Source organism: Pan paniscus, chromosome 5 (genome assembly GCF_029289425.2).
Source record: "Pan paniscus chromosome 5, NHGRI_mPanPan1-v2.0_pri, whole genome shotgun sequence".
Classification (NCBI taxonomy): domain Eukaryota; kingdom Metazoa; phylum Chordata; class Mammalia; order Primates; family Hominidae; genus Pan; species Pan paniscus.
The window spans coordinates 133,403,051-133,417,209 of record NC_073254.2 but is presented as its reverse complement, the minus strand read 5'-3'; positions in this window follow the sequence as shown (position 1 = coordinate 133,417,209).

Sequence of the window (14,159 nt, the reverse complement as noted above, 5' to 3'; positions counted from 1 at the left end):
TTTCTCCACATCCTATCATATACAGCCACAATCTCAGATAAATGTTCTATGTGGTGAACAATAGCACTTTTAGACTCTGAAAAGGTACACTTTCTCTTTTTAACCTTGTCCATGTTAGAGAAGCTTCAGTACAAAAAAGAAGTTATTGATTGAGAACCACAGGAACTAGCAGGTAAAGAGTAAAAACAGTGTGGAATCCATGCAACAAGGCCAGCCAGGTCGACATCAGCCCACACAGCAGTCTCAGGGATGGGTCGGCTACCTCATGCTGTGTCTTCAGTGGTAGGACAATTCGGGCCTGCATGAAAGAAAGTCAATGGCAATGTCAAAGGGCCTTAGCCATCTGAAAACACAGCCCTGACTCCTAACACGGCGGCAATGCTGCCTTCTGGTTAGGTTTCAGCTTGCTTCTAATACACGTTTGTTTAAGATCTAATTGCCATACTTTTCTCCTAGGGTCTACTCCACTTTTTGTCAAAAAATGAAATACTACATCAGACTTTTTATTTAAAAAAAGGATCTCTAGTGTTAGGCTACAAACAACATACCAGGGACTTGATTCTGGCTCTCTGAGATCCTACTCAGAATTGATGAGAACGCTGTGGTCTTGCTCTTCTGAATATTTCAGGGGTCTGCTTACTTTACTTACAAAATCCACTTGAAGATGTGTGCAAATCAAATTTTATTTTAATGAATCGAACAGGATCTTACTTTTTTTAAACTAACATTTTCACTAATTTAGGAATGAGTATTATGGTGAACCAGGTTTCAAATTTGTTCATTAATATCAATTACTTAAACACCATCTTCACAATTTTTGGCATATCATCATACTACTCTACTGATATTTACATAATTTTAAATGATTCTTTTCATAAATAAAATTACATTTTTATTGAACCTTACGTTAAGGGTTATAGTCCTGAATTCATAGATTTAATGCAATATATATATGTATATACACACATATATGTAGTATTTTTCTGAATACACATTATAGTAAAGATGGAGCTATCACAATAAAGATCATATTCATTCAGCTCTCTTGTAAAATCATCCTGTATTCTAGCAGTGCTAAACATCTTACCATCTTTGGAGAACTCTGGCTTATGTGTTAAGATCTTTTTTTTTTTTTCCATATATTTCTAAAAGATACCACCTAGAAACTTACACTTTTTTTCTCTTCTATTTTTATTTAAATTTATCTCACAACCTTTAGAACACATGTATTTACTCTTTGACTAGTCACTTTGTTCTTTTTTTAACTCTTAGACTTCCATGATAAGAAACTACAGTACAGCTTTTGCCAAAATCTGCCACGTCTTAAGGATGTCTAACATTGCCTTCAAGTACAGTTAACGTTCATAGAAACATACAGAAAGCCATCTTTATTACTATCACTGAATTTTCATATCCACAGACTGGAAATGGCATCTGCGATTCATATTTAACCTGCAAGTGCTGCTACTGTGAACCATTTGCTGAGCATTTCTTCTTGTAGGGAGCTGAAATCCTAAGGTTGTTAGAATGATTTCTTCCCCATGAACAATTCTACAAAACTATCTCACATCTCCCCCCAGCATAGTAGGTAGGAACACAGGTTTTTGAGTTAGACCTGGGTTTGAATCCTGTCTTAAATCTTTGGTAGTTTTATAACCTTCTGCAATTATATAACCTCATGCAGCCTCAGTGTCCTCATTTGAAAGTCAGATTACATAGTTAAAGTGCTTAGAACAGTCCCAGGCATGAAATAAATGTTAAATTAATATTGTCTATTATAATGATCAAGTTAGAGGTACTTTCCAGGAATGTGATAGGAAGGAAGCAAGGGGTGAAGTAGGGGGACTTTTCTCTTTCTTGAAAATAAAAGCAGCATAGAATCAGGAAGATGAGGACAATTTGAAACAAACATGAGCTTATAACCTATGCTGCCCTGGGACTATTATCTGCTCTAAATATTAAAAAATTTTTTTTGGTCTAGAATTATTTTCTTAGATGTTAGGTAGTTTTATATATGGAATTCACTTGGTATGCAATCTATATTCATGTTCTGAAAGTCAAACTAGGTTTGCTTTATAATGTATTCTGAAATTTGCATTCTATTCTACCCTGTCTAGACTTCTACAACTAATAGGCCAAAAGAGTTGAAGTTGTGACTGAAAGCACTTCCTTGTCTCCATGTACTGTACTCCAGACCTTAGATCCAGAAAAGAGATGCTTGATATAGTTCCAGTCCTGAAATGAACCCTCTAAAATTTTCCAGACTTATTTTTGTTAGACTAAAATCTGAAACAAACACGTATTTGTACAATGTATGGTGCCTTTTTTCCTAATACCCTAATATCTGTACTTTTCAAGATCAGTACTATTACAATTTGAATTCCCTGTAAAGGCAGAGGATTGTCTTGGTTATCAATGCCTTCTTAGTCTTTCAAAATTATTAATTGAATTGTGGCACTTCCCCGATTAAAATTCTTTACTGACTTCCCATTACATTGGGTAAAAAACAAACTGTCCCCATAGCCTTTAGGGACCTGCAGAAGCTGGACTCTTTCTCATTGGAGGCCACTGTCTCGATTCCCTGATCTCCATCCAGAAGGGCCTCTTTCAGCGTTTGCAAACTCTTTCCCACCTTGGGCTCTTCACACATACTGGTCCCTAAATTTGTAACTTCCTTTTAGATTTATTTATTTGTTTATTATTTTTTGAGATGGAGTCTTGCCCTGTCACCCAGGCTGAAGTGCAGTGGTGCTATCTCTGCTCACTGCAACCTCCGCCTCCTGGGTTCAAGTGATCCTCCCGCCTCAGCCTCCTGAGTACCTGGGACTACAGGCGCACACCACCACGCCCAGCTAATTTTTGTATTTTTAGTAGAGACAGGACATTGCCATGTTGGCCAGGCTGTCTCAAATGCCTAGCCTCATGAGATCCGCCTGCCTCAGCCTCCCAAAGCCTGGGATTACAGGCATGAGCCAACGTGCCTGGCCCAACTTCCTATTATTTAAAATGTCACATCCTCCCCTTTGCCTTCCCTAATCATCTTATTTAAATAACTCCCTTCTTTTCTGCCACAAACCCCATGCTGATTTTCTATATCTCAACAGTCACTCAGTTTCCTTAGTAATTCTTATAGTTTATTTATTCTCTTTCTAATTGTCTGTCTTTTCTAAATGATGAGCTCTGTGAGGTCAGGGTCACATGCCTGTGATAACCCTGCAGGGTACATGGCATGTGGCAGGTATCCAACAACTATATGTTGAATGAATATGTGAGCTTGGGGGGAAACAATGATAAATGTTCCACATATTTATCACCATTGGTATAGAGAACAGAAAGAGACAAAATTGAAGATTTTGAATCCAGATTACAGAAGGGCTCATTAAGGGTATCCTGTAGTAGGTAATGATCAGTGTTTTTGAGCAGGACACTGATGCCATTTGGTTTGTGTTTAGAAGGAGTATCTGGCAAAAAAAAAAAAAAAAAAAATAGCAGACTTGATTGTAGTGGAAAAATAGCCCCAGGGAGACCAGTAACAGTATTACGTGGAAAAGACTGGAAGTAAGAGAAGGGTTTTGGATAAGGAAGAGTGTTGATTGAAAACCTTAATAAACTAAAGCAAATAGTCAAGAGAAAACACATTTTTTTATTTTGGTGGCTAATTCATTCAAAATATATGTTTCGAGATTATTGGGGAAGAGGGTATAAAAATATTATTCTCCATCACAACTCTCCACCCCAAAGAGGTTACTTTCAAAGATAGAGCTGGATCTAGTGTAGCATCATTGCAGTGTTTTTGTTCAATAAGTCTTCTGGTCATGTCTAGGATGAGAAAGTTAAACAGTTGTTTGGTTAGTTTGTTTCCAGATTCTTTAAAATCTCCCTATACAGACCTACATTAATTGGCACGTATTTGATTTAGGATTTTTTTTTTTTTTTTTTTTTTAATGGAGCACTGTGGAAGAGAAAGGCTGGGTTTCATTCCTTTGGGAAAAGCTGTCTCAGTTTGTGGAACAAGAATTTTGAGTCAGAACTTTTAGGCTTAAGTCCTGGCACTGCACCAGCTGGATAAAATTAGGCCAGTCATCTAACCCCTAAGCACTCTGTTTTCTGATCTATAAAATGGAAATGAATTATACCCTAACTCACAGTAAATACTTTTAAACTATAGGCTGCTCTACAAATTCTAGTGACCTGGATTCAAGACACTCTATATCTTCACCTTGCCCAAATAGCTATATATTAACATTTTAATTTATATTATACCCAGAAATTAGCAGAAGGGGATTGACAAATATGAGAAATGGAGAAACTAGAAACGCCAACCAGGTGAGTGTATCCGAGGGATGGTGGACTAGTAGTGGATAACTTGTGGGCTGTACACCTTCCTCTACACTTAAAATCATCAGGGAATTGCTGGTACCGATACCAAATTACCAAATATTGTTTTTGTTTTGTTTGTTTGTTGTTATTGGTTTTTTTTTTTTTTTTTGGTGAATTTGTGAGAGTATGGTAGGTGGCGAAGAAGGGAATTTTCATATTATGTCATCATTGTTACCAACAACAATTTTATCAGTATAAGGCAATGGTTTCTAAACTCTCCTGAGTCAAGAAATTTTTGGAGTCTCTGATGAGAGAGATGGACTCTAGAAAAATTTTCATGTACATCTTTCCCCCACCCCCACTATTTTGATTATAAATCAAAGGATTCACAGACTACCTGAAGCCTCTCTAGAGACCAAGCAATCCAATGGACCTCAGGTTAAGAGACCTGGCTATAAAGTAGCAAGTGAATTTTCTGTTTACAGAGTCTGTTTTGCTTTTCTTTGTTTGTGTTTGTTTTTGTTTTATTTTAAGTGGGATTGTTCTCATGGGTCAAAAAAGTCATAAAGGGTCTGGCATTGTGCAAGGAATGTCCTCAAACCTTAATGCTTCTAGTCATTTTAGTAATACTACTAGGTAAGGGAGTTTGTTGTTGCTTATATAAAACTGGTAAGAAGAAAGACTCCTGGCCAGGCGCAGTGGCTCACACCCATAATCCCAGCACTTTGGGAGGCTGAGGGTGGTGCATCACTTGAGGCCAGTAGATCAAGACCAGCCTGGGCAACATGGCAAAACCCTGTCTCTACTAAAAATACAAAAATTAGCCAGGCATGGTGGTGCGTGCCTGTAGTCCCAACTACTCCGGAGGCTGAGGCATGAGAATCGCTTACACCCAGGAGGTGGAGGTTGCAGTGAGCCGAGATTGCACCACTGCACTCCAGCCTGGGCAACAGAGCAAGATTCTGTCTCAAAAAAAAACCAAAAAACCAAAAAAACAAAAAAACGGCTCCCAGGTTTTAGTAGTCACTATATACTCTGTTGGTTACTACAACACAGATTGTAAATATCTTCTAACAGTCTGTCTCTTAGGAATTTTAATCTCTCAAAAAATAGACTGTTCAATGTTTTTAAACCATGTTTAATTCACAAATACAAAAACGTACATGCTGATCACTGTGTATGTTTAGGGCTCCCAAATCTATAGTTCTATCTTAAGTTCTTTATAATAATGTCAGACGGTTCTTCTGACATTATTACAAAGGTCTGCTGAAAAATCCACCTGGATGTTCCAATAGACTACTTACTCATAAAATATCCAAAAATGAGTCAGTCTCCTCCATCATCATATTCCAGGAGTCTGCTCCATCTCCAGGCTCCCTCTGTTGGTAATTGGCACCATTAGCCTCTTGCTGGCCACCAGGCCAGGCTCTGCCAATGCTTCAGGGCTCTGCACAGGTTTCACCCCTTCTGATGTTATTATACTTCCCTGGCACTGTGATGCCTTTCTCATCTCATTTGGAGGAGAGTGAGGGCTGGCGAGAGAAAATCCAAACCACTGTTATTTTTGAATTGTTGCTATTATTACTACCATTATTATTAGTTTTCAAACAAGCACATTTGTGGTGATCTTCTTAGCATTCTAATATCTTCCTATTGAAATGGATACAAAATTGAAACTCCTTATCACAACCTACTTGATCCCATAGGATTTGGACCCTATGTTTCTAAGATTATCTTTTGTCCCTTACCAGCTTCCAGCCACAGAGACCTTATTCTTTTCTTTTCTTTTCTTTTCTTTTCTCTTTTCTTTTCTTTTCTCTTCTTTCCTTTCCTTTCCTTTCCTTTCCTTTCCTTTCCTTTCCTTTCCTTTCCTTTCCTTTCCTTTTCTTTTCTTGCTTGCTCTGTCACCCAGGCTGGAGTGCACTGGCGTGATCTTGGGTCACTGCAATCTCTGCCTCCCAGGGTCAAACAATTTTCCTGCCTCAGCCTCCCGAGTAGTTGGGATTACAGGCGTGTGCCACCACGCCCAGTTAATTTTTGTATTTTTAGTAGAGATGGGGTTTCACCATGTTGGCCAGGCTGGTCTCGAACTTTTGACCTCAGGTGATCTGCACACCTCGGCCTCTTAAAGTGCTGAGATTACAGGAGTGAGCCACCACGCCCGGCCAAGTGAAGGTTTCATTAGGGAACCATTGACAACTCAATGCCTTTCACCACAGAGCTAAATTTATCTTCTAGGGGATAAATGCACTGCTCAGCCCCATCCTGGAGGGGCTCACTCAGCAGAGAGGAGGAATGATCACTCCTAGGATACTCTCTCATCTAGGATAACTTACAATGTGTCAGAGCACCCCTGAACCCAAGGCATGTGTATGTGTATATATGTTTTTTAAGACAAAGAGTTTTGCTTTTAAAGTATTCAACCTGGAAGAACAATGAAAAAGCCTAAGTCTCACTGAGATGAGACAAATTTCCAAAAATGTTATTTTCTAGGTCATTAGAATTTCCATTTCTGACCTATAAAAGAGGTGCATATATCTATATTTTCTCTTGTATCATTTATAATAATAGCTGTTTAACTTTGATAACACCTGTAATCAATTTTCAGGATGCAAGCTATTTCTAGAACATTAAAAAAACTGATATTCTTTAAATAAACTAAGTGCATAAATGGTTCAAGTGCTAAAATTCAGGGCTTCTATGTGTATGATGCATACTGATATTTGAAGCAATTTTACAGAAGTGCATATAATTGAAAAAGTAGCTTTATTTGGGTAAAATCAAAGTATTTATTAGCAAAGTTCTCTTAAATGCTCATATAAAAAGTAACTATAGACACATAAAATATCATTATTGTTATTATCATCATTAATAGCTAGCCTGGTACTTTAATGATTTTCTTGAAGTTTCCTTATTGGAATTAACTTGTTGGTCTTGATTGCAATTAACATTACAGACTGCTGAGTCATGCTAATTCTCAGAACAAAAAGAAAGCAAACCAAGCAACATCAAACCAAAGAGCTCTTTAAGAGGATCAAATTTTCCATGCCTCAAGGATAATTTCATATTTGTTTATACATATACCCTTTTATATCAATTAATATCCTAGAAGTAAAGATTGTTCATATCAGAGTAAAACAGAAATTTTGCTAGCTCTCATGATACAAGATAACTCTAGGTATTTGTAGGTAATGGCCATGAGTTTAGACTGATTTAAATTGAATTTCAGCAAATTATGCCCAAAGAAATGATATGATCTTATTCAAAGTCAGAAAACTCAGTGACTCTGAAATTGGTTCTTTGGAGTAGATCCATATGGTCAGTTAATACAATTTGATGCTTATCTGGTTGGTGTTCTGGAAAACAAAGTTGGTTTTTCTGCAAAGAAAAAACCAAATTCCAAAGAGTCACATAGTTTTTTATTTTCATTACATGTTGACATTTTGCTCCATTTTCTATCTTTTTGTGGGCATACACATTTTGAATGATGACATGGTCAGATAAAGTGATAGTTTCCCTGAAAGAATGATTCCACCTCCAAGGGAAAAATTCAACTCAGAAAGAAAGGAAATGGTCAACAATATATAGCAGAAAATACCACTTTCAAAGCTAAATTCTTAGTTACTAAAAAAAAGAAAAAGAAAAAAATCCTATTAGTTACACAATGATAAGATTAGTTTAGGAGAAGTATCATGTAATTGCAGAAGATATTACAAGCTATTTTTCATGAGTGTCCTTGTTAACAGGTCTTGGATGGATGATTTTACTACTCAGATGCTGAATTACAAGTCTCAGCAACTGAAACTCAATAGAAAAAAAAACTCACGTGGAGTGGAGCACATTAATAAAATAAAACTGCAGATTAAATCATGTTTTAGGTGGGAAAAAACATCTTTTATTTAAAAACTGTTTTATAAAACTTTCAAAAATTGATAATTTAAGAATCCAGGGCTGGGCTCAGTGGCTCATGCCTGTAATCCCAGAACTTTGGGAGGCTGAGGCAGGTAGATCACTTGAGGTTGAGTTTGAGACCAGCCTGGCCAACATGGTGAAACCCGGTCTCTATTAAAAATATAAAAATTAGCCGGGCGTGGTGGCAAGTGCCTATAATCCCGGCTACTCGGGAGGCTGAGGCAGGAGAATTGCATGAAGCTGGGAGGCGGAGATTGCAGTGAGCCAAGAGTGTGCCACCAGACTCCAGCCTGGTCAACAAGAGCGAAACTGTCTCACAAAAAAAAAAAAAAAAAAAAAAAAAAAGAATCCAAAAGTATCTAAGGATCATTATTTAAATAATAAATTTGATGTGTAAGACTGTAGATCTAAATGGCAGTGCTTTGCAAATTGAAATATTCTGATGTATTCTTCAGAGCTTGCAAGTTCTATGAGAACTTATTAGTTTTTTCATTTTACTGAATTAAAAAATGTACATGTTTCTTACGCCGGATCACCAAAGATTGCTATATGGATTCAGGGTCTCTATTTGTGTTACTGTTGCATCAATGCTGAGAGATCATCAAAGAAGTTAGTATTTAACTCCTAATATCCTTGGCCCAAACTAATGTCAAAATATTTGTCCTAAGGTAGCCATTGAGATGAGTTCCTTTTGCCAGTATAATGATAGAACTTTTCGTTTGCAACAAGAATGTGCAACAGAAGAACTATTTAATTGACCAAGACTTTAATTCCTTATTTAAAAATTTAGACTTTGGTCTGACACCATAAAAATGAATTTGGGAACTTACTGTTATGGAGTAATGAAGAAAACTTAGGAGTGGATTTACTATGTAAATAAATAAACTATTTGTGGTATGTGAAGGCCAAATGATATTATGGAGATGGTTTTATCATAATTGGTTAGAGAGAAGTAGTGGGACGTTGGGGCCTTCCCTTGTCACAGAGAAGTGCAGACACACTGAAGTGAAAAGAGCCCCACCCAAAGCAGGAGGCAGGATACTCATGATATGCAGGCTATGAGGAAATGTCAGTTGGGGATCTTGCCTTTATATGTGTAACAAGGCATTTTAGAAAAGTGCAACAGCAATAAATGCAAAAGTAAATATAAGAATTTTTTAATTTAGTGATTTTTTTACATTATTATATTTTGGGATTCATTATTGAATTTTATTGATAATGGACTGATGAAAAATTAGTTAATTATCAAACTTTTCTGTTTTGAAACTGATTGTACAACACTGAAGTTTGAGGAAAAGTGATACAGGGAAATTCAATTTAATTTAGATTCACTCTTGGACAAACTGTAAAAGTTGCTTGAAATATACAAATAAGCAAACCTAGATTTCTTCCCTCCCTCCTCCCTCCCTCCCTCCCTTCCTTCTTCTCCCTTCTTTTTTCTCTCTTTTTCTATTTGCCCCTCCTCCACTTTCTTTTTCTCCTCCCCGTATCCTCTTCTGAAAGTTGAGAATGGCAAGATAACAACCCCATTTTAAATTCTGGATAATACAGATGCTTATTTAGCAAGCTAAGAAAATTTCTAACACAAACGTTAAATACATTTTATTTTTTCTTATATGTTCTGATTTAAAGGATCAAGAATGCTGTGAGTTTCAGGACATTTGGGCCACCTTATTTTTTCGCTGACTTAGATCTTAGTTATGTGAAGACACAGTAAGTTGATATGCAATTACAGTTCATTACTCTTCAAAGATCCAGATGTTCCTGCAATAACTTCCACTGAAGACTTAACTCTTTAAAGAGCTAAATTTAGCTCAATGAATAACGTTTGAGAATACACTGTGTACAAGACACTGTACTAGAACCCTGGGATAACAAGAAAAACCAGAGGTTGTTTCAGCTACTGAGCAACTTAAAATCTGATATGGAGGCTACATATATTTTCCATTAAAATTTCAAAAAATATATTTGTATGTTTAATGTTATGCTACTATTGTTTTATCACTTAAAATGTTTTCAGTCTTTTTTACTAGAGTTCAGAGCTTATGAGAGATACATTTCTATTTTACTAGTTTCACAGCATGAGAGACGTGGCATCATTATTACATATGATATTTTTTGAAAGGTGAATATATCCTCAGACTGGGACTCCTGGATAAAGTGAAAGTAAAATAATTAAAAAGTAAACCTATGATGAAAGAGGTTTGAATTCAACACAGAATTATTAGCTAGTGTTGAATGACAAATGATAACAACGTTGCGTCCTTTCCAGGGCTGGTGGCAGGAGGTAGGACAGTGCGGAGCCCAGGTGAGAGCATTAAAGGTCCAGGCAACCGTCGGTGGTGAGAGTCACTCAAGAGGTTTTCCTGAAACTTCTTTCATCTCTGCATTAAAAATAAATAAGTAAACCCAAATGGCACAGATGTAAAAAAAATTAAAAGAACAAAAACTATAAATAAAACCTTAAAATAACATGGTCTTTAATTATTTTACTTGGATTTTAAAGAAGGACGCTCAATATTCATGGAAAGAGGAGTATATAACTCACATTTAACACATGATACTGTAAAATGGTTATTTCAGAGGCACAAAACCAAATCAAACCAAAGAACCACTTTCCTGCTACTTTTACTTATGCATGTGATAGAATGTGAAGAAGGGCAAGGACATTTGTAGGGCAGAGTGAAAGTAATGGGCCTACCATACCATATTCTCTTTTTTCTTTTCCTTCCTTCCTTCCTTCCTTCCTTCCTTCCTCTTTCTTTCTTTTCTTTCTTTCTTTCTTTCTTTCTTTCTTTCTTTCTTTCTTTCTTTCTTTCTTTCTTTTTCTTTCTTTTTTGACACAGTCTCCCTATGTCACCCAGGCTGGAGTGCAGTGGTGGAATTATGGCAATCTTGAACTCTTGCCTCAGCCTCCCTAGTAGCTGGGACTACAGGCATGCACCACCATGCCTAGCTAATGTTTCTGTTGGTTTGATTTTGTTTTTGTAGAGGTGGGGTCTCATTATGTTGCCCAAGCTGGACTTGAAGTCCTTGGCTCCAGTGATCTTCCTTCCTCAGGCTCCTGAAATGCTGGGAGTATAGGTGTGAGCCACCACACCTGGCCCTGTACAATTTTTAGATTTGAATTTGTAAAGTGTGTCTTGATGGATACCAGCATCATGAGAAAAAAGTCTGGGTTCAAATAAGTTTGAAAAACTTTGGGCTCAAGAAAGCTAAGCAGACTTGTTTACTGCAGGACTTCTTTGAGACTTTAACATGTGGCTGTGTGGTGTAATTCCCGCAGTGTAATTCTCCTAGAGGTGACCATGACGTGCAGCATCCCAGAAATGCTTTTGGAAGAGCTCACAGGGAAATCGGGTCCTTGGGACAAGTTTTAGAAAATTGTATGCTAGTATTGAGCATATGAGAAATGCAATTATTGTTCTTTATTTTGAAAGGAATGTATCTCCTATGGGTTCATCATGGAGCTGAACACTTGACACGTGTTGCCTCATTCTATCCTAATCTCTGTGATGTAAGTGATATTATTCTTTCCCTGCCACATGCCTCTCTACTCTCCCCTTCCCAACTTGTAGATTAGAAACCTGAGGATCTGAGAGGGTAAATATATTGTCTTAGTAAACTGGTAAGATTAAGGGTGGCATTAAAATTACTTATAGCTTCTTAAAAGCTTGAATATTGGAAAACTTGAATTGCAATTGAAGACAAGGTGAATGTGAAATGGATTTAATCACATATTGGGTCATTGCTTAATTCAAGGGACACCGCTGTGTGAGACTTTGGTAGTGCAGTGAAGATGTGACTCCTTCTTAGGAACTTAAAGTGTGGTAGGAAAGGCAAACCAGACACTTAAACAACTCATTTCAATGAAATATGGTAAGTGATTAAGAAAAGCACACAAATCTCTTTGCGTTGGGTCGTGATATTCTCTCTCCTTGAAGTCTATAGTGAACCAGAGTTCTCATTCCCACACTTCACACACCATGAGCATCAAGACTGAATTCCAATGCATGCTCCCTGTGAAACATTTTCTGGGAACCCCAGTCTCCTTCCTTGTTTAGCATTAATTGCCCTCTACACTATGCTTCCATGGCACTTTCCTTTTCCTCCATCAAAACTCTTATTTTCAAAGTCTGAATTGCATTATAATTTGCGGTCTATCTGTTTTATCTTCCTCCCAAATTGGGAGTCTCTTTGGAGATGACATTTTCTTAGATGTTCTTATATCCACCACTAGCCAAACTAGTGCTTTGCTGAAATACAGTAGGTCCTCATTACATGTTTTTGTTTGTTTGGTTGGCTGCTTCTTTGTTTTTGAAATAAAATAAACTTTTTTTTTAAAGTTAAATTTTACCATTTTTTTTTGAATCATTAATAACCTGAACTGTAGCATCAATAAAATGCTTTGAGGCAAAAAAGAGTAAATGTCCTTTCAGGACTTTTATTTATTTATTTATTTATTTATTTAATCTTCCGTTTCATCATTAAGTTACAGAATTCATGGAAAAGTCAGAAGGAGTAAGGCATAAACTATCTGGATCATTAGAAAACCCATAAAAGTCTTCTCATGAACTAATAATCTAGTTAGTTTCCCAGGCGATTTTAGCAATTACAGAGATAAAATGGAATATTAGAAGGAAGTTCCCTATAAGCCGTTAGTACATGGCTTTTTAGAGATCTTTAGTGGTAGAAAGTTCCAGGACCATCTAAGTCAAGCCTGGGGAAAATAGGATTTTTAGTCAGCAATAATTACATCATGAAGAATATAAGTATTTACTTTTGTCAAATTTTGTCCAGACTTTGTAAGATATTTAAATATATAAAAAGACCATCATTATCTGTTTATGATTTGAAATTAGTTGGTTAATTAATAAAAAGGAGTTGAAGTAGAGTCACAGCCATACTACATAAAATTCTTGAACATTTAGGGTAGATGGAAAGCTTAATTATTTGTTCTTAAATGATCAGCTTTTGAAGTGTAAATCTGTTATAAATCTCATATGTTTTAGTTTTTAAAACTGGTTGACAAACAACTAAATAAACTAAATATCTCAGCAATAAATATGTACATTTAGATATATAATCAAATATATATAAATATATAATCAGTCCTTTTAAAAAAAAAATAGGGACTGGAAAGGTTTGTCAAACCTGTAACCATTTTGGATTTACTTAAGCCAAATTTTAAATCTAGATATTCTCTGAGAGAATGATTTACAGCAGGGATAAGCAGTTTTTCTGTGAAGAGTCAGATATTAGATACAGGCTTTGTAGACCACATAGTCTCTAGAGCAGCTATTTAACTCTGCCATTATAGCACATGGACAACCAGAAATTAGAAGTAAATGAATAGACCTGGCTGTATCAAAAAAAAAAAAAAACTTTATAAAAGCAGGTAGTGAACCTGATTTAAAGCATCGATACTGCTATACATCAATATCACCTGTGGGAAATGACAGAAAGTAGGAGTGGACATCTGTTGTTTTATATGCCCAAAACAACAGTTTCCTTCTAGGAAATGCTCACTCCACACTCACACAATGATGCTGGAGTTTGAACATTTTCTTTCTCCTGATTAAAAGGGTCTTCCTTTCATTAGGCCTAAACTGCCATGAGTTGTATTTCTGTTTCTTGCTCCCAGGAGGTACTACTAGTACTAGTGAGAAGGAACCACTGAGTTAGCGATGAGGCTGGAAAGGATCAGGGGCACAGTGGTCACCCTTTTGACTTACTTGGTTTGACTCAGCTGAACACTCCAAATGTTTGTCTCAGGCCCTCGAATGAGGCTTCCTGAAGTTGCACAATGCATTGAGGCAGATGAGTCTCTCAAATGGAGGTGATTGTCAATGGGCAATCATGTTCCCCAGGTAGAGGCCTTCAAAGGGCTATTCAGGTAACACCACCTGTAGGGAGACATTTGGTGT